Source organism: Schistocerca gregaria, chromosome 6 (assembly GCF_023897955.1).
Source record: "Schistocerca gregaria isolate iqSchGreg1 chromosome 6, iqSchGreg1.2, whole genome shotgun sequence".
Classification (NCBI taxonomy): domain Eukaryota; kingdom Metazoa; phylum Arthropoda; class Insecta; order Orthoptera; family Acrididae; genus Schistocerca; species Schistocerca gregaria.
Window position 1 is genome coordinate 506,879,663 of NC_064925.1, and position 20,588 is coordinate 506,900,250.

The following is a 20,588-nucleotide window of genomic DNA, read 5'->3' on the forward strand; positions in this document are numbered from 1 at the left end:
TCCTTTGTGATTAGATCGAAACCATGTGACTAAGTAGGTGGCGATATCCATTGGAATTACTACATGCCTGGCTACCGGTGGCGATTAAATTGTTTCTCTCATCTCTCTTTCTCAACTATAGGTATGAAGAATGATTTTATTGCGTTATTTTCTGTTCGTATTAGATACAAACATTGTTGATAATTATTGTGTGATGAAACTTCCTGGCAGATTAAAACTGTGTTCTGGACCGATACTCGAACTAGGGACGTTTGCCTTTCGAGGGCAAGTGGTCTAACATCTGAGCTACCCAAGCACGACTCTCGACCCGACCTCATAGCTTCAGTTCTGCCAGTACCTCGTCTTCTACCTTCCAAACTTCATAGAAGCTCTTCTGCGAACCTTGCAGAACTAGCACTCCTGGAAGAAAAGATATTGCGGAGACATGGCTTAACCACAGCCTAGGGGATGTTTTCAGAATGATTTTTCACTCTGCAGCGGAGAGTGCGCTGATATGAAACTTCCTGGCAGTTTAAAACTGTATACCGGACCGAGACTCGGACTCGGGACCTTTGCCTTCCGCGGGCAAGTGCTCTCTCTACAGTGCGATATCTGAAACCAGTTGTAATGACGCGCTTGGTGTTATCGATCTTTGTAACATTACGTCTATCTAGGCCAGCTACCTATGTAGGCGAACTACGTATGTAGGGGAGCTAATTGGCCACCTAGCATTGCTACGAGGTAAGATGAAGTTGAACGGCTGAACGCTACCTGCGCTAGGGCTGAGGGCGCGCTGTAGCAGGGAATTTGGATGGCTGCAGCTCCCATGACCTTTTGTGCGCAAAATGCACCAAAACTGGCGGAGAGTCAAACAAGCCGGAAGATGGCTTCTTACGGCTCTCTGAGAATCTACAATATTTCACAGCCAAATACTGAAGGAAATCTGAATACATCAGCATTCTCAGATTAATGGGACGCATCCAATGACACAACAATATTTCAATATCTTTAAAACTACAGACATTAATACTGCACGGCGAATAAACATTTTCACTATGAACCTCTGCATTAAAAACTTTTACATGCTTCAAGCCATTTGAAAAAAAACAATGTCTCAAATGACAGCACTGCACGATAGCTATCATTCCAGAAAGCCACTCATGTGCATCAATTTTATTGATTGACTTATGACGTCTTTTATATTTTCTTATTACAAGAATCTTTGTCAGAACATCGTGTTCTTCCCAATGTAAGGGATCCGTGATCCCTTACGAACATACACTCCTGGAAATTGAAATAAGAACACCGTGAATTCATTGTCCCAGGAAGGGGAAACTTTATTGACACATTCCTGGGGTCAGATACATCACATGATCACACTGACAGAACCACAGGCACATAGACACAGGCAACAGAGAATGCACAATGTCGGCACTAGTACAGTGTATATCCACCTTTCGCAGCAATGCAGGCTGCTATTCTCCCATGGAGACGATCGTAGAGATGCTGGATGTAGTCCTGTGGAACGGCTTTCCATTCCATTTCCACCTGGCGCCTCAGTTGGACTAGCGTTCGTGCTGGACGTGCAGACCGCGTGAGACGACGCTTCATCCAGTCCCAAACATGCTCAATGGGGGACAGATCCGGAGATCTTGCTGGCCAGGGTAGTTGACTTACACCTTCTAGAGCACGTTGGGTGGCACGGGATACATGCGGACGTGCATTGTCCTGTTGGAACAGCAAGTTCCCTTGCCGGTCTAGGAATGGTAGAACGATGGGTTCGATGACGGTTTGGATGTACCGTGCACTAATCAGTGTCCCCTCGACGATCACCAGAGGTGTACGGCCAGTGTAGGAGATCGCTCCCCACACCATGATGCCGGGTGTTGGCCCTGTGTGCCTCGGTCGTATGCAGTCCTGATTGTGGCGCTCACCTGCACGGCGCCAAACACGCATACGACCATCATTGGCACCAAGGCAGAAGCGACTCTCATCGCTGAAGACGACACGTCTCCGTTCGTCCCTCCATTCACGCCTGTCGCGACACCACTGGAGGCGGGCTGCACGATGTTGGGGCGTGAGCGGAAGACGGCCTAACTGTGTGCGGGACCGTAGCCCAGCTTCATGGAGACGGTTGCGAATGGTCCTCGCCGATACCCCAGGAGCAACAGTGTCCCTAATTTGCTGGGAAGTGGCGGTGCGGTCCCCTACGGCACTGCGTAGGATCCTACGGTCTTAGCGTGCATCCGTGCGTCGCTGCGGTCCGGTCCCAGGTCGACGGGCACGTGAACCTTCCGCCGACCACTGGCGACAACATCGATGTACTGTGGAGACCTCACGCCCCACGTGTTGAGCAATTCGGCGGTACGTCCACCCGGCCTCCCGCATGCCCCCTATACGCCCTCGCTCAAAGTCCGTCAATTGCACATACGGTTCACGTCCACGCTGTCGCGACATGCTACCAGTGTTAAAGACTGCGATGGAGCTCCGTATGCCACGGCAAACTGGCTGACACTGACGGCGGCGGTGCACAAATGCTGCGCAGCTAGCGCCATTCGACGGCCAACACCGCGGTTCCTGGTGTGTCCGCTGTGCCGTGCGTGTGATCATTGCTTGTACAGCCCTCTCGCAGTGTCCGGAGCAAGTATGGCGGGTCTGACACACCGGTGTCAATGTGTTCTTTTTTCCATTTCCAGGAGTGTAGATGCTAGTATCAGACGTCCAGGTCGATAGTAGCCAGGAGTCGATTGTCAAGCGTTGCAGGAGGCAGTGAGACGATTGTCGAGTGCAGTAGTACTGGAGAGTGTCGGGTGAAAAGGAGTGCGGGAAAGACGGGCAAGAATGGTGGTCGAGTAAAATTCACCAGAGTATGACGATCGTCGTGGGGTTGATCCTCACTAACACCGATTCGCGAGTGATGTGAAACAGAAAGTGACAAGTGCCGAATTACGTGTTTCGCGTCAACCGCGTTGGCCAGCAACAATCATGGATTGCAGTGAGGATTGTTGTGGATGTTAACCATCATCATTGCGTGTGACGAAATACCTAAAATCAGCAACCAATAAGAGATATAACCGTAATTAGATGTGTAAGGCGAAGGTAGCAACTACCTCAGAATTTGTGTGTTATTATAGAAAATACAATACAGATTGTACATCACAACCATCGTGGTCCTTAATAATAGACAAACTTTCAATCATTCCACTATTCAGTCTCAGAATAGCCGCACTCGGTTGAAATATCCCCGAAACCACAGCAGGAAAATCGATAGCCTTTCATCCATTAAGCACACGGTCATATAATTACAATAATTAACTGTTTGGCGGTTTCGACAAATTACACAAAATCCAATAAAGGAATATAATCGGGGGTGTTTCACCAATTACACAGCAAATTAATACAGTATGAATATCTCGTATATTGTTATACTTGTGTAATTATTTAATAAACAGTTTACTATTTTTCCAGTAACTTTATTTAAATGTTGACTGCAAATACAATTAGAACTGTGATAATTTAAAAGTGGTCAATCACATGTACCAGCGGTCACGACGATTCAAAAGAGAACCCAAAGACGCGTCTGTGAAGAAGACATAAATAATTGTTTAAATGATTATTAACGATATTTGTTTGTAATATGGAAGGAACGCACTTGCGCAAGAATACTAACTTACTTTTTTATGAACAATCATTTATTTATAATTTTTGTGAATGATCTGAGTGTGGTAGAATATTTATAACATTTCCTTCTTAAATATTGTTGTAATATATTAGATTAGTTCGCAAAGTGGTCATGTTGAGTCAAATAATGTCTGTAGAATGTAAGAACAATTTATCTTTGGTGGGGATGGCATTAGCCAACAGAAAAGTAGATAATAGCGGAACATCATTGGCGTCAAGTGATGACTGGAACTTTTGGAATGAAGAGCTCAAGGGAGCGATTCTGGACTTGATGTGGACTTCTTGAAGAAGGCTGGCATACCTCCTGCAGTAACGGGAAGGGGGGTATCTCGGGTATCTTTGGGAGAGACTTTATATTTCGAGAGGTCTGACTGCGCTAATGTACTCCAATGCAGGACTCTAGTGTGTGCTGTCTTTAGGGTAAGTTAGTTTAAGTTAGATTAAGTAGTGTGAAAGCTTAGGGACGGACCGATGACCTCAGCAGTTTGGTCCCGTAGGACTTACAACAAATTTCCAATTTGTAGGACACTACGGCTCTAACTTTTTCCGATTGTATTAGGGAACTGAGGATAGACAGAGTATGAGTTTTTACTCGTCATCTCGCGTGTGTAAGTTATGAATCATCATGTTGATCTCTAAATTGTTTTGAGCTGTTGCACATTTCGTCAATTGTGATTACGAAAAGGACATAGTTTTCGCATACCTTTGATTACAGTTTAGTTTGTGGATTTTGCTACCATTCTCGTAACGCTCTTGACGTAACTGTACTGCATTTGATAAGGGTATTTTCTGTCTGTATTTTAAATGAATACCGTAGGACCACCGCTCGTTTATTTGAGATGCCCTTTCTTGAATAAATATTACACAACGTAATTCTCTGTCGTCTACATCAATTACAGGTGCTAGAATAGGACCCTTGTTATTAAATTACTCATTTAACTTTTGTATTTCTGTGTATTTGATTAACTCGCAAGTCTAGCCAATGCATAGACTATTTGATTGCAGGATCACAGCTACAGGTTATTATTTACAGCGAATTAGCCATGTGGCATGAAAGCAGACGTATACAGCACGACCCTGTGACTGGATCGAGCTACTTTTTTTTTTTTTTTTTTTTTTTTTAAACGCAGTCGTACTTATTGTAAGTACCTAAAGTACAAGTAACCACAGATAAACACGCAACTGGTCTGCTCGTAAAGGATGCTGTTAGGAAGAGCAACTATGCAGTTGTAACCGTTAGGTACCATCGCGCCTTGTACATGATTTTTCATCTTTAGAATCCCTTTGTAACACAGTTTACGTTCGTCTTTTAACTGCGTAAGGTTTTATTTGTCCAAAATTGCAACCATTTGGCGTTTTACACCTGAAGCAGTAATGAGTTTTTTTATGGCAGTTTTTCTTCTCGTTACTGTTTAGCTACGGTAAAAAATGCACTCTCTTTACTTCGCCACGCATTATCTTCTTATCCTTCGTTGCATTTACGGCTATCAGGTAAGTCGCCGAGTTTTTGTTTGCCGATGCATGCAGTTCGGAGTTAAGACATAGTTAGGTCAGTCTCTTCAACATCAATTTCTTCGTTGTAAACAGTTGAGATTTCTTATCCCGAATACTTAATTTCATAGTGTGCAAATGGCAAATACGTTGTCATCCACAAGCTTTGTCAACAAGATGAAAGTCGTTACACAGTTATACTTTAATGCAGCAGCATTCCTGGTCAAAACACATTAATATGTTCATTTCTGAATCTATTAAGTGAAACTTCCACTGTGCTTATAAAAGTACTGTCGTTGTCGGAAGTTACGAGCCATGTTGCTTTATCAGGGAACCATGCCTCAAAATTCGCTAAAATCTGAGTAACTTGTGCTTCAAAATTTCAACTGAATATTTTACATTATTTTTTCAAAATGACTGTAGACTTTCAGTACACATGATCGGAAGTTGGGTCATAGTCTGCTGCTACACGTCGAGATGTTACATGCAACAGGCTAGGTAACACACCATCATGCACCAGTGTTGGCTTTCACTGCTTACATTGATCTGTTTCGCTTACTTCAAACCCATTATTCCTTTCTAAAGGAAGTAGTGTTGCAAATAGACACACAGAGAACCACGTGATTCTGAACGGCTGTCACGTCATACTCTGCTGTATGGCATCACTATCTGCTACCTACGGCTGTGCTAGCGTATCAGTAGTTTTGTTATGACTGATGACGAGAAAGTAAGTATTGTACATGCAATAACCTCAGCTGCCCTCATGTGACTGCCTGTCTGGATAAGCGCTGGATGCACATCGCTGCCAAGCGACGCATGTGGAGGGGCATTGGTGGGAGCGCAAATCTATGCACCGCGCTGTTGAAGTAGCTATATATTATACCATGAGTACATTATTCATCCACTGCGTAGAGCATATAAACAAATAAAAGGATTTCCGCAGATACCAAGTTCAAAAGTCAAAGAGTAAATAGCTATTTCAACAGTAATTTCTTTCCCATTTAGTCGTGAATAACAGAGTTCCTTTCGCGTTTATAATATTAGTATTGATTTGGGTGCAGTATGGAGGGGTATGTTGTCAGCAAATCACTCTCTTCGTTCTTTTACGCTTCCTAGACGTTGTGAAACGCGTTCGGCAGTTGTCTGGCTTACTAGTTTCACGAGGTACTACTTTAAGCCTCTGTGATAAGAAACATGACTCTACTAACTTCAAAGAGTAACAGTAATAATTGCGAAAGGGGAGTAGTTAGCATCTTTCATATCTCATCTCTTTGTAGTAATTACTTGCACTCACTGTAGAGACTAATATGAACAATTTTTGATTTTAACTAAAGTGATAAGTTCTGCCATGTTGCAGAATTTTCTGGGCTGAGGAACCCCACAGGGCATTCACCTCTAGCGTCTTGGTAGACTTCGCTTCATTTCGGCGCCTCGCCAGTCAGCTACCAGAAAGTGTATCCTCTCTTTTGTGGGGACGTCTGGCCTGTTACCTCAAATTTTCTCACTGGGGAGAGAATTCGGACGGCGATCTTTTTTCATGTCATCTGGTGAGAGCAGGACACACGCCTTGACTGTCTGACGCTAACTAGTTGCATTTTTTTTTTTTTTTTGCGAGGACACCAGGTGGAGAGAGAAGCAAAGCATTTGGTCACCCTGTCACAGACGCTGACTCTGGACGTTGGTTTGGTAAATGGTTTTTCGCTTGCATGGTGGACTTGAGCCGAAAGTGGAGAGCATATAGTTTCGAGTAGGCACCATTGGTTTTACGGACGTCACAGTAACACTTGATTTGTTTTGTACAGTATTAATGATCACACTACTGTTCTTTGATATGCGAGTGGTCTATATCTTAGTGAAGCTTTGTCCACATGCATCCACGTGATTGCTCATTGCAACGCCAAGTGTGTATCGCTAAGTACTTTGCATGCCCTATTAGCACCCAACTGTTCACAGCATTTAACAAGGAAAATCGCCAAAGAGCCGTGCAATTTGAGAAGCTATTTTATTTTATTTTTACAACAAGTTTCCGTAATTCAATATGCCATCTTCATGCCCCATATACACCTCATCCACAGACGATATTTCAGGCCCCATAAGCACCCTCATTTATACTCAAACGTATCTATGGTGGCATACTGGAGCTATAAATTTCTCGATGTCGTGAACTCTTATTTTTCGTATTTCAAGTGAATCCTTCGAGTAGAAAATACGAATTCACAACATCCAGAAACTGATGGCTCCAGTATACCACAACAGATACGTTTGAGTGTCTATAAATGAGGTTATTACGGGGCCTGAAATAGGGTACTGAATTGTCGAAACTGGATGTGAAAACATAACAAAATAACTTTTCACATTTCGCGGCATTTTGGCAATTTTCCTTGTTAAATATTTGACGGCCGCTGTCCCTCGTCCACAATGGATCAACACAGACTTTCACAGCGTGGTCAATGCAGCGATTTTTGTAGTATCGATGAATATATATTCCTATGTGATCCCTAGAGAAAATATTTTTCATTTCGTTTCCCCAGTACCTTGCTGCCAACTCAAAAGTGTCTGTAGTATAATCGATATAACTTGATACTTTCACGTGTGTATTGTTGTTTTCGTATGTAAACTTTTTTATATTCATTTTTCCATGTGTGTGCTTATTTATTATTTAGCGTATGTTGTTTTTAAGTACACATGGTTTCATGTTTAAATACATACAGACAGATAAAAATAAAATCAACATACATTATAACACATAAATAATGTCTCAACTTATGGACATTCAATTAAAGATAGAGTAGGCATACACAGGTTGTTACAATAAGGTATCTTGTCATAGATAAGATAAAATTATCACATAGAAATTGTTGCTATAAGGTCATTCAGCAATCACATATATGGAATCTATAGAGTCTCTTTAATGTTCTATGTCTAGGTTTTCCATTCACTCGACGGCTGCATAAAGTTCTCGAATCGATCCTTTAAACGCACGTTTAGGGCTTTCCTGAATGATGTGCTGAATCGTTTGCTCTTGATGTCCACAATCGCACTGCGGTGAATCTCGTATGTCCCATCTACAGAGCATCTCGCCACTTCTGCCATGACCAGTTCTGAGTCTATTGAGTATAACCCAATTCTTCTTGGCAGGTCTGTACCAGGTAGGTTTCCACCAGGTGATATTTCATTGCAGTTCTTGGATAGTCCGGTGTGAGTCCATTCATTTTTCCATGAATCCATAGCATCGTAAGACGTAGCCATAAGGTTTTGAGCAGTTCTCCAAGGTGGTCTTCTAGATCTTAGTCGGGAAAGATTTGGGGCAATGTCCTGATGGATTGGAAGGTTGGTATTGGAGGAGATTTTACGCCATTCATTAACTAAGGCGGTTTGCCGCCTAAGATGTGGTGGAGCTCTACTGCAGAGAACAGGAAGCCAAGGTAGTGGGGTGGATTTAATGCTCCCAGTAATGTTTCTCATGGTATTGTTTAGTTGAGTATCTACTAAAGACATGTGGCTGCTGTTAAGCCAAACAGGGCTGCAATATTCCGCAACATAGTATACCAGCGCTACAGAAGAAATCTTCAGAGTATGTACATCAGCTCTTCAGCTAGTATTGGCGAGCTTTTGAATAATATTATTTCTTGTACGTATCCTAGCATCAGTATCTATTAGGTGTGCTTCGAATGTAAGCGATCTATCCAATTTAATACCAAGATATTTTGGGTTTGGGTTATGCTTTAACTTTCTACCAGCAAAGGTAACGTCAATGGATCGGGTTACCTGTTGGTTGTGCTTATTGGAGTAAACAAACCGCACAACGAGTGGAATTTATCTGTTAATTCTGTAGTTAAACAATCGCTGCTCCTACTATTTAATGACTTTGCAAGGCTGAAACCAGTTGTTCATTTATGAGGGACATGCCCTTTTAATCTGTTGTTGATATTTTAAACTGCGTAACTAAATCATTAAGGAGCGCTCTGAATGCCGCAAATCCAACCGCCATCACACGTTGAATCGACAAATGACGTCAAGGCTCCTGATCGGCAGCCTGGAACTGGAGCCGCTACTTCTCACCCAACTAACTCCTCAGGCGACATCACGAGGCTGAGTGCATCCCGTTACAGTCCACCGCTGAGATAAAACCCCTGACAGTACGCGGAATTGAACCTGGGCCCTCGACATGGAAGCCACACGCTGTTTAGCCAAGGCGACACCTTTCTAAATATCAGACCACATTTATTTTATATTCTTTATTTTATAGTCGTGTTTTTTATTATTGAACAATTATGCACTCCTTTCCTCTGATTTCAATACAAAATGTTTATCTGCTAAAATAAATATAAGTTTCTGTTGCACCCTACACAGTCATCTAGCAACTTTCGGCTTCTTCCCGGTGTTACTATTGTAGTAAGGTCGTTTCCGGTCAATCACTTCCTCTTTAATTAATAAATGTGTCAAGTGATTGTTTGATTCGACATATGTAAGTGAAACCGAACACGACGCTTTCGAAATTGAAAGGGAATGGAATTTTTTCTCTGTATTTCACTTTTTAGAGGGGCTAATGGACTGGTTAAGTGTGCCACAACGAGCGTATGAGTTCGTAACGTATCTTTAAATAAACAAACAAGAAACCGAAAACTTAACTGCTGTATCCTCGGCTGTAGCCTATGTCACAGTCGCTGACTACACAGTCGGGAAGAGGGATGTAGCATCCGTTCCGTCATCTTATGATGCAGCCACCAACTACACAGCAGAGAGCCGCAGGTTGCCGCCATGTCAAGGCGCCCACAACTCAGCTGCAGCTCACCCTGCCTGAGGAACCAGCTAGCCTCCGCGCACAACGTGATTCAAGCACAACTTCACAAAATCCTAGTATCCCTCCGCAGGTTGGGTTTACAAGACGCCGCCCCACAGCTCGCCAGTAAATCTGTTACACTACTGGCCATTAACATAGCTGCACCAAGAAGATGACGTGCTACAAACGCGAAATTTAACCGACAGGAAGAAGATGCTGTGATATGCAAATGATTAGGTTTTCAGAGCATCCACACAAGGTTGGCGCCGGTGGCGACACCTACAACGTGCTGTCATGAGGAAAGTTTCCAACCGATTTCTCATACACAAACAGCAGTTGACCGGCGTTGCCTGGTGAAACGTTGTTGTGATGCCTCGTGTAAGGAGGAGAAATGCGTACCATCACGTTTCCTACTTTGATAAAGGTCGGATTGTAAACTATTGCGATTGCGGTTTACCGTATCGCGACATTGGTGCTCGCGTTGGTTGGGATCCAATGACTGTTAGCAGAATATGGAATCGATGGGTTCAGGAAGGTAAAACGGAGCGCCGTGCTGGATCCCAACGGCCTCGTATCACTAGCAGTCGAGATGACAGGCATCTTATTCGCACGGCTGTAACGGATCGTGCAGCCACGTCTCGATCCCTGAGTCAGCAGATGGGGACATTTGCAAGACAACAACCATCTACACGAACAGTTCGACGACGTTTGCAGCAACATGGACTATCAGCTCGGAGACCATGGCTGCGGTTACTCTTGACGCTGCATCACAGACAGAAGCGCCTGCGATGGTGTTCTCAACGACGAACCTGGGTGCACGAATGGCAAAACGTCATTTTTTCGGATGTATCCAGGTTCTGTTTACAGCATCATGATGGTCGCATCCGTGTTTGGCGATATCGCGGTGAACGCACATTGGAAGCTTGTATTCGTGATCGCCATACCGGCGTATCACCCGGCGTGATGGTATGCGGTGCCATTGGTTACACGTTTCGGTCACCTCTTGTTCTCATTGACGGCACTTTGAACAGCGGACGTTACATTTAAGATGTGTTATGATCCGTGGCTGTACCCTTAATTCGATCCCTGTGAAACCCTAGATTTCAGCAGGATAATGCACGACCGCATGTTGCAGGTCCTGTACGATCCTTTCTGGATACAGAAAATGCTCGACTGCTGCCCTGGCCAGCACATTCTCCAGATCTCTCAGCAACTGAAGACGTCTGGTCAATGGTATCCCAGCAACTGGCTCGTCACAATACTCTCACTCGTCACTACTCTCGATGAGCTGTGGTATCGTGTTGAAGCTGCATAGGCAGCTGTGCCTGTAGACGCCATCCAAGCTCTGTTTGACTCAATGCTCAGATGTATCAAGGCCGTTATTACGGCCAGAGGTGGTTGTTATGGGTACTGATTTCGTAGGATCTATGCACCCAAATTGCGTGAAAATGTAATCACATGTCAGTTCTAGTATAATATATTTGTCTAATGAATACCCATTTATCATCTGCATTTCTTCTTGGTGCAGTAATTTTAAAGGCCAGTAGTGTACTTAAACCTAACTAACCTAAGGACATCACACACATCCATACCCGAGGCAAGATTCGAACCTGCGACCCGTAGCAGTCGCGCGATTCCAGACTGCGAACCGTTCGGCCACCGCGGCCGGCTATTTTAATTTAATTCCCAGAAGTCGCTTAAAATTAGTGTTCTTTAATTTATTGCGCTCTACTTTCTGAATAACCAGCATTGTAAAGTTATTTACAAAGTTAGATTTTCAGGTAATACAGCACGTTTACCTTTGATTGTTCAAAAATTTACCTTCACGAAAAACGCTCTAGCAGAAGCTTGCCATTTTTAGGCTTGAGCCTGACGAAGTAATATTCCAGAATTAAACGAATTTTCAATTTATTTCGAGTCGGAAAGAAAAATATTTAACATCCATACCAGAGGTAATTTTTCGTAGCCGTAAAGTATATCTATGATCTCAGAATGATAATTAACTTTACGTAAAGGATATATTTGAAGCGCACGTCCATTATTAAATGTAAGAAGCGAAGTTCATGATAATAAAAGGTATTTGTTCTTGCTTTCCCAATAATTGTTTAGGGAGATACTTTCTCAATTTCCCGTTATAATACCAGGTAGGGTCAGTTTATCCGATAATATGCGATGTTCCTCATACAGTATCACAGAAAATTGATAGTCGGTACTTGGAATATGGTGAGAGAGAGGGCGGCCGCGCTGGTGGGCTGCCGTCAGGGCCACCAGTATTGAGTTCACTGAGGGCCACTCTTCCGACCGCGGCGCTGCGAGCGAGTGAAGCAGGCGCCGTCGTTTCGACTGCTCGCCGGTGGCAGCGAATACGAATTCCGCGGCCATGGTGGCGTAGTGCGTTTACTTCTTGAATATTAAAGTACCTCAGATTTAAGTGGGGAAAATGTTGCTCTGAAAGGCTAACACTGGAAGGGGTTTCTTTCAATAAAATGACGATTAGGGACCCTAATGCTTTGACTTGTTCGCTTTGCCTACTGGATCGGGTCGTTGGCTCCGGCTGAAAGCCGGTTAATTAAATCTGCCCCTTCACTAATTTTGATTAATATTTAATAACTAAATAGTGTTCAGGGAACTGATCAATACTAAACAATCAAGGATAGCATTGAGCACATTTAGTGAACACCAATCTTCCTAACATCAAACTGAACAATGTCATACATTTATAAGTCATAAAATTAAGCTAGTAATGGCAATGGCCCTTAAATTCCAAAACTAAGGTAAGATAATGCATCTGTACTTGTTATTTTCTACTTTCTCCCCTTGTCAGGCGGCATAAAATACGGCATATAAACCTACAGCAATTAACAAATTCACAATAAGAGTGTGGCTCGAAAACTGAGCTCTGGTAATCACAGGCTTACGTAATATCGGATTAAATGCCGAAACTGAGCATCACGTTACCAAATGCAGCATCGTGGACAGGTCAGCAAGCTGCCGATGGCGTCTGCGTCGTCAAGAAGCCTCAATTGCAACAAAATGAATTTATTTTCGCGAAGAGGCTTCCTGTTCGTAAACTCCTATTCAAAAGCTAATTCTGCTTTCTTTCCAATCGTCTCGCACTCGTTAAGACGGGACTCACCAGCCCAAATGTGGAATCCAGTAACGTCTTTAATAAAGTGTGGCTCAAGGAAATTGCTCTGCTCCTGTCTGCTTCCTGTGAGGCAGTATTACCAACCGCAAGCGGAATCAGCCTGTCTCTAACAGTAAAACATGACAGTACCCCTAACTGAATACTAGTTTCAGTTGCGCCTGGCAGACTTATTCAAAGTTCTGCACAGCACACTGAAAAGAATTTACTCTCCTACAGCAGAGCCGAAAGCACGACGATCGGAGGGGCTCAGACGCTTCTCCTCGATAACAGCTCCAAAAGCTTCCCTCTGCAAAAATCAGCAACCCTACGCTATCTTTCGAGCTGGCCAATCCCGTGGCTCTAGACCAGCACAGTTCTCTCCCACTATTATTTCCTGGCTTTTTCCAGTCAATTAAAACATTCTGCGCCCTTCTGCTCCTAGAATGTTCTGGAACAAACAGAAACTCCGATCAAAATTGAACCCACCTATCATGTCTCTCTATTCGCCCTCGCGCGGGAAAAGGTCAGTGCACTAGCTTAACCGTGTTTATTAGAAAGCCCCAGAAAATGTTAAGATTCGTGGGAAGGCTCCCTTAGGCGCCAGATCATCTCGACATAGTGGCGTCGGCGTAAGCTACAGCGCCAACGAGGCGCCGTTGTTGTCCTCTCAAAGGTGCCTACCTGCTCCGGCGGCGCGCCTCCCCCAGTAGGACGCTTTCGCATGCCGACTGGTAATGGTCGGTTGTAAACTTCCGCACCCCTGTGCCTTGCCTTTGAGCAGTGCCACTCGTCCACTCCAGTTAAACTCCGTGAATATATCACCTGAACCCCGACTTCATGCAACACGCGAATTTCTTAAAGTTAATACGCGTCTTATACCGTCTGATATTCCCTAAATTCATTTCAATAGGCTGATTGCCTGATAAATAACATAATAACTGATATCTAACTCGTCTCTGTAACAATTATTATATTACAGTAAGGTGCAAAATACTGCTACCTTACAACAGTACAGACCATTTAACTACGTTTATTGACTTTCTGCAGGTATGCACTAGACCAGTGGTTAACAACCTTTCTTAGACCATTACCTCTGAATGCAGTTAGGCATTAGGTCGTACCCCCGATATCTCCCCCTCCCCCCCCATTTCTGTTACCCCCCTCCCCCACATTAGCATTTATTTATTTATTTATTTTATTTATTTATGCATTTATTTTACCTGGCAAGATTAGGGCCTTCAGGCCCTCTCTTACACCTAACCAGGCATACTCAGATTGAACGAGTTACAGTTTCTACTTAACATTAAGGACATATAGCCTATTATGCAGTATTGATGTTCAAGAAAAAAAGTAGATATCATAACAGTAGTACAATGATAATTATAACAATAAAAAATAATTATAACAATCAATAATAATAGTAATAATAATAATAATAGTAATAGTAATAATAATAATAATAATAATAATAATAATAATAATGACTATGTATATGAAAGTAAACATACTTTTCTTTTCTGAATGTCAGTCACATTGTTAGTTGGGAATTTTCTCGTTATGTTCTTGCAGCTTGTGAGTTATTCTCATCGAGCAGAGACATAAGGCGATAGAATGGGGTGAAAGAGATATATAAGACGTAGATAGGTTAGAGGAAGAGAAATAGAACGGTAAAATTCGAAGCTGTGATGGAGAGGAGAAAGAAAGAGATGGGAGGGGCACAAGAATGGTGGCTATACCGTCCCTAAAATGTATGTTTTGAGTTCCCTCTTGAATGTTGAGTAGTTCTGGATAAGACGCAGATCACAGGGGAGCGCGTTCCATAGTCGTATGGCTGAGATGGAGAATGACACGGAGAAAGATTTTGTATTATGTAAAGGTACAGCCAAGATGATAGACGTATCCGATCTGGTGTTGCGATTGTGGAATGATGACCTAACTAAACTGTAGAATGAAAAACTTTTCTTTGAACACTTATATTTTTAAAATGATGTAAGATGAATGATATTTAGTTTGTGTGTGTGCGTGTGTGTTAGAATGAATGATGCAAGAATTCGTGGTGCATCGCAAATGCTACTCACAACTACTCCTCATATTAAAAAGCTACCTATCCACAGTGAGGGTGGACACTTGTTACAAAACGTACTTCCCCCTATCACTCCTCTCCGTTTGGGCACTTGCTTGACCCGCATACTGCATCCCCATTCAAAATAAACCAAGTTAAAATCTATGCACTGTACTAACCGTTTGTAAATCACTTGATCGCTGCCCTCCTTACTTTTGAACGGGCAGAAATCGGAAGACTTCAGGCTGTTAATGTTTTGTGTCTGACTGCAGCCAGTACTAATTATAATAATGCCAATAATGAAACAGTCTACAGCACCATAGTAGCCCTTATGTAGTTACCGCCGTTTCGTGCTGTCAATTAATTCATTTATCGGTTTCGAAGCGAGTGATGAAGCAATTTCTGGACTACTGCAGGTACTATCTACAGCTTGGAGATGACATTTTCCTTGAGATATTTACCATTTGTTACGTATGAAAACTATCCAGAAAGCAATGCACCGCGTTTTTTTCTCAACCGAAAACAATTCTAGGCTTACGAAACGTTACGTATGTATTATTTGAAGTCTCCTGAGTGAGCGCGAAATTTCGTCACTTCCGACAGACTGCAGGACAGATTTAAATTGGCGTCTGTAGGTGATGTACTTTACAAGCAAAGAGCCGCCATTGAATTTTTCACTACAGAGACCCACATATTAATTTCTTACGCAGATTCGGATAAGTTTTGTTTGTCAATCTTTGAAAAACTCTAATTACCCTCTCTCAAACCCCACCCTACGGGGAGAGAGGGAGAGTTTTAGTTTTAGCGATCAAAATTTACGGAGCAAATAAGTATTTTTTTATTTATCCGTAACCATTTTCCAAGCAAAAACGAGAACATGGATTTTCTTGAATTACAGCGCCAGCTACCAAAAAATCTTTAAGACAAAATGTACGTAGCTTTCTATGTAGAATCTGAATCTGACAAAAATGGGGGTTCCCATTCGAAATTTTAAAGTTTCCTTCCGCCCCACCCCCAGGGGGCTGGGGTGGCGGGATAATTTTGGCACCAGCAGATGTCCCCCTCGAAAATAATCAACTATGGATTCTACACATTTTTTCGTGTGTAGCTTATTTTTCGAGTTATTCTGGTTTGTCAACTTAAAATTTACACCCTTTGTAGGGAAGCAGCCTACTCACACCTTATAAAACTCACATCAGTCTTTCCATTGTGTGCCAGCCAGTCCGCTGTAACTAGCTCTGATGTCATAAATGTTGCGCAATACTTTAAAAATCAAGTAAATAACCTGAAACGTTTCTAGCATGTCAGGAGTAATACTAAATCAATATCTGTTGAATATCAGTCCAATAACTTTAACCATTTTCGAAATTTGGATGTTTTTCTATAAAAGTCACAGGCGCAACAGAAAAGAGCTAGAAACTTAAAAATTTATATTTAGATTCTTTTTGCATAATAATTTAGTAGAAACAGTATTCTGGAGCTCACAAATTAAAATTTTAGTTGAAATTCATGATTTTCTGGCTTTTGTCTTAGAAATTAAGGAAGCAAGATAGATTAAGTAGGCGAATAAATAAAGCTAGGATGTTTAAATTTAAGTAGAAGGGAGATCCGCTATAATCATAAAAATGTGAGAAGTTTCAACAGGATAACTATAAAACTATAGCTACAGCGTATCTCCAAAGTTCAGAGCTCCTCTACTGCGTGTCGTGTAATTAAATTAATTCTCTCGCGCAAAATATTTGATTTAGCCACGTCAGACTTTTATTATGATTACTTACTTGTGTGCTGATTGCACAATTAAATTGAAAGCTTCATCGGCCATCAGCAAAGGAAGCAATGATTTATTCGATAACTTAAAGTGGTGCATTTCTATCCCAGCGGCTAGTCGGGAGAGCAGATTTGATCAGGTGTTCCCTTAGCCGTCTGCACCGCGGCTTTATATGTAAGAAGGCTGCGCGAGAAAAAAAAGGCCCAGGTCTCTTCAGACGCTGATTAGCGCACTACCTGTGCCGGGAGTCTCGTCGCGTCGATATCGATATAAACAGCCTTGGATGCAGTATTAAGTTACTCGGGATACGTGTAACCATGAGATCGTTTTCGAGTGAAGTGTTAATTTTGGGATGACGTTAATGATCTATCTTTAGTTTGCATATGTCGTATTTTCACGTGCCGCCTCAGGGCAGACATTCTACCATTATTAGCGTGGCGTTTGATGAACATTATCATCAAATTATGGCGAGCATTCACTTAAACATTTAATTTGAACAGTTATAGTGGCATCAGCGCATTAGACTCTGAACTGCTCTGGTAGTTGGATTGTGTGGATTCTTTTTGGTCTTGACTTTCAGAATATAATGAATATTTTAGAGGGAATGGTTTTTGATTATGAATCCCAGACAATCTCCTAATTCCTCAGAGCTATAAGCTGTAGCTATAAATGTATTTCTCAGATGAAGTGGGCACTAGGAATTCTAATTACAGGCTTCACGTTTTGTTAATCACTTTCTGGTTGCCAATATTGTAGTTAGAGAGCCAGTGTTGAGAATGGCAAACAACAGCATTAAATAAATAATAGGAACATATATTCTATTATTCCACCCACTGCCCCACACCTGTATACGTTTCTGCACGTTTGAGTTTCAGCAACAGCTATGGTGCAGCATTATCGTTTGAAGCCATTTTGACTATTTTTCGACCGCGACTGTCTCAAGAAGTGTGTAGAGTTCTTTTTTTTTTAAATTACCGCTACCAGTCATAAACTTTGTCAACTATTGTATTATTTATTTAGCAACATGATCCGAGGGTTAAACCTCACCTTCAGGCTAAATGGCATTACAAAAACAACACTGCAACGCGTCACAATGAGACTGCCACGCCAGAAGAAGAAAGTGAGTGACTGTTACAAAACATTTTCGTGCAAACATCAGTCCAGCTTCCAAAGTGGAAGCTGGACTGATGTTTGCACGAAAATGTTTTGTAACAGTCACTCACTTTCTTCTTCTGGCGTGGCAGTCTCATTGTGACGCGTTGCAGTGTTGTTTTTGTAGTGCCATTTAGCCTGAAGATGAGTTTTAACCCTCGAAACACGTCGCTAAATAAATAAGTAATACAATAGTTGACAAAATTTGTGACTGGTAGCGGTAATTAAAAAAAAAACCTTTACAGCATTATCGTTGCTACGAATGTAAAGAGAAGGATGTGAAAGAAGGACCAGTTACTTTTCGTAGGTATGTACAACGAATGTGTAATTGTAAATGTCGTTATACATTAAAAATAGTGAGACACGCTACTGTAGAGAGAATTTCTGCTATTTAATGGCCATGTGTTTACGAGACAAGTGCTAGTTAAATTTGCAAATGTGTTTGAATAAGCTGGTGATATGTTCATATGCATATAAAATTTATTCATGACAGTCTGCTTACTTTCCCCCAATTTATGCAGGTTTCCGAACACTTGCATGTATCTAAGTATTCCTGCATGAGACAGTTTCCTATGCAGTGTCATTGTCAAGTAATTAATCAGAACATATCCGACAATATGAATCATTGCATAGGAAATCTAAAAATATATTGTTGGCTGTCACTTCTTTTATAACTCCAAAATTCGATCATTAATCTTGTATCTTTAATTTTTTTGTGCGTGGTGTATGGTTTTACATTTCTGATGAGATGGCAAAAAGATGTTATAGATATTTTGCTTGCCTATAAAAAGCAGAAGGTTAAATAAATAAAAGCTGACAATAATAATGGACAAGCAGGTGGTGCAAATACTTTAGCATATGTACTGTAACAATTTCATCCTTCCAAATGCGCCGCCTGCAGTATCATTGTGACGTGATTAATTAGAACAGTGATTCGACAGAAGAGTAAGCGGGCATAAACCGTAAAAACCGAGCAAAGTGGCACAGTGGCTAGCACACTGGAGGGAGGACGATGGGGCAATCCCGCGTCCGCCCATCCTGATTTAGGGTTTTCCGTGATTTCCCTAAATCGCCCCAGGCAAATGCTGGGATGGTTCCTTGCAAAGGGCACGGCCGACTTCCTTCCCCGTCCTTCCCTAATCCGATGAGACCGGTGACCTAGCTGTCTCGTCTCCTCCCCCAAACAACCCAACCCCCAAACCGTAAAAGAGTATTGTTAGCTGTCACTTCTTATCCCATTATCGAAAAATAAAACGTAAATAAAATGGAATCTGAGTATGTGGCGAAAAGGCACAATACCATTACTATTCCTATCGTTGAACCAACTTCAGTTCTTGCTATCAAATTATTAAGAGGTCTGTAGGACGCGTGTGCAAAATTTCACGGTACTTCTGAAAGCAGCGAGGTAATAAAACTCAAAATACGATAAGCGCTGTACAGGCTAAAATGCGCCGTCCCAAAATGGCGTGAATTGGGGTGCAGGAGATGTTGTAGACAAAAATTATCGTTCTGCGGATCCGAATGCTCACTACACAGACTTTTATACTCTATATCGGCTAGTGCAGAGTTTCACTAACAGTCGGCCTGCGGACGAGCAAGACAACACACGCTCGCATGGGCTGCGTTGTGGAGCAGCCAGCCGGTGAATGGAGTCAGTGAGGCGCGATTGACGAGCCTCGTCGGAGAGTCGTGCCGCTAGCTGTGGGGGAGGCCGATTGTTTGTTATTTGTTCGCCACTGTGTGCGCAGTACGGCGTCCAGATGGCTGGGCACAGATACTGGCAACGAGTCCAGGTTGTGTGCTTGCAATTTTTCGCTGCCGTATATGGCGTATTATGCCCGGACAGCTGTTACAGAGTTCTGGGCAGTCTCTCTGTCCATCTTCTCGGTGCCATTTACGAAATGTGGCGTGCCGGTTCACGCTATGCTTGTGACGTTCTGACGGATGCGGAAGTGATGTGGACATATTAGCGTGGATTGCGGCTGTGGTTTCTAGTGGACAAATAGCCACCACGCCAGTGATTGCCAGAGTGACGTCATGTTCGATTTGTTGTTCCGCAGCCAGCGTGCCTTGCGGTTCGCGCTGTTTGTCTGTGCTTCTCTTTACTACTGTGTTCTGCTGCAGCAGTGTGGCGCATAGCTAGAGGGTTGGTTAACAGTGTTTAAGCAACATTGTGGACAGCCATTGTGATACAGTATTGCGTCACGTTGTCTGCGAGGTACTTTGGTTCCTCGTTGTAGGAGTGACACAGCTTTAAGTTGTCTTCGGTGTTTATTGCCGCGTTGCCCTTGTCAGTGGTGTCTGTTGGTCATGTTTGTATTAAGTGACGGGTCGCGTTCTTTTCTATCACTGACTCATGTCTTTTTTAATAATATTTTTTACAGAAATTGTGTGTAGCATAAGTTCGGCGTTTCTTTGCAATGGTAAGATATTTCCTTGTCCACCCCAAATTTTGGTTAATACTAGCTGAGTAGCCCTCGTTGCTCGGGTATGTATTTATACTAATCTTCTAGTAGTCCATCTCTTCCCGCTCTCCCTGTCCATC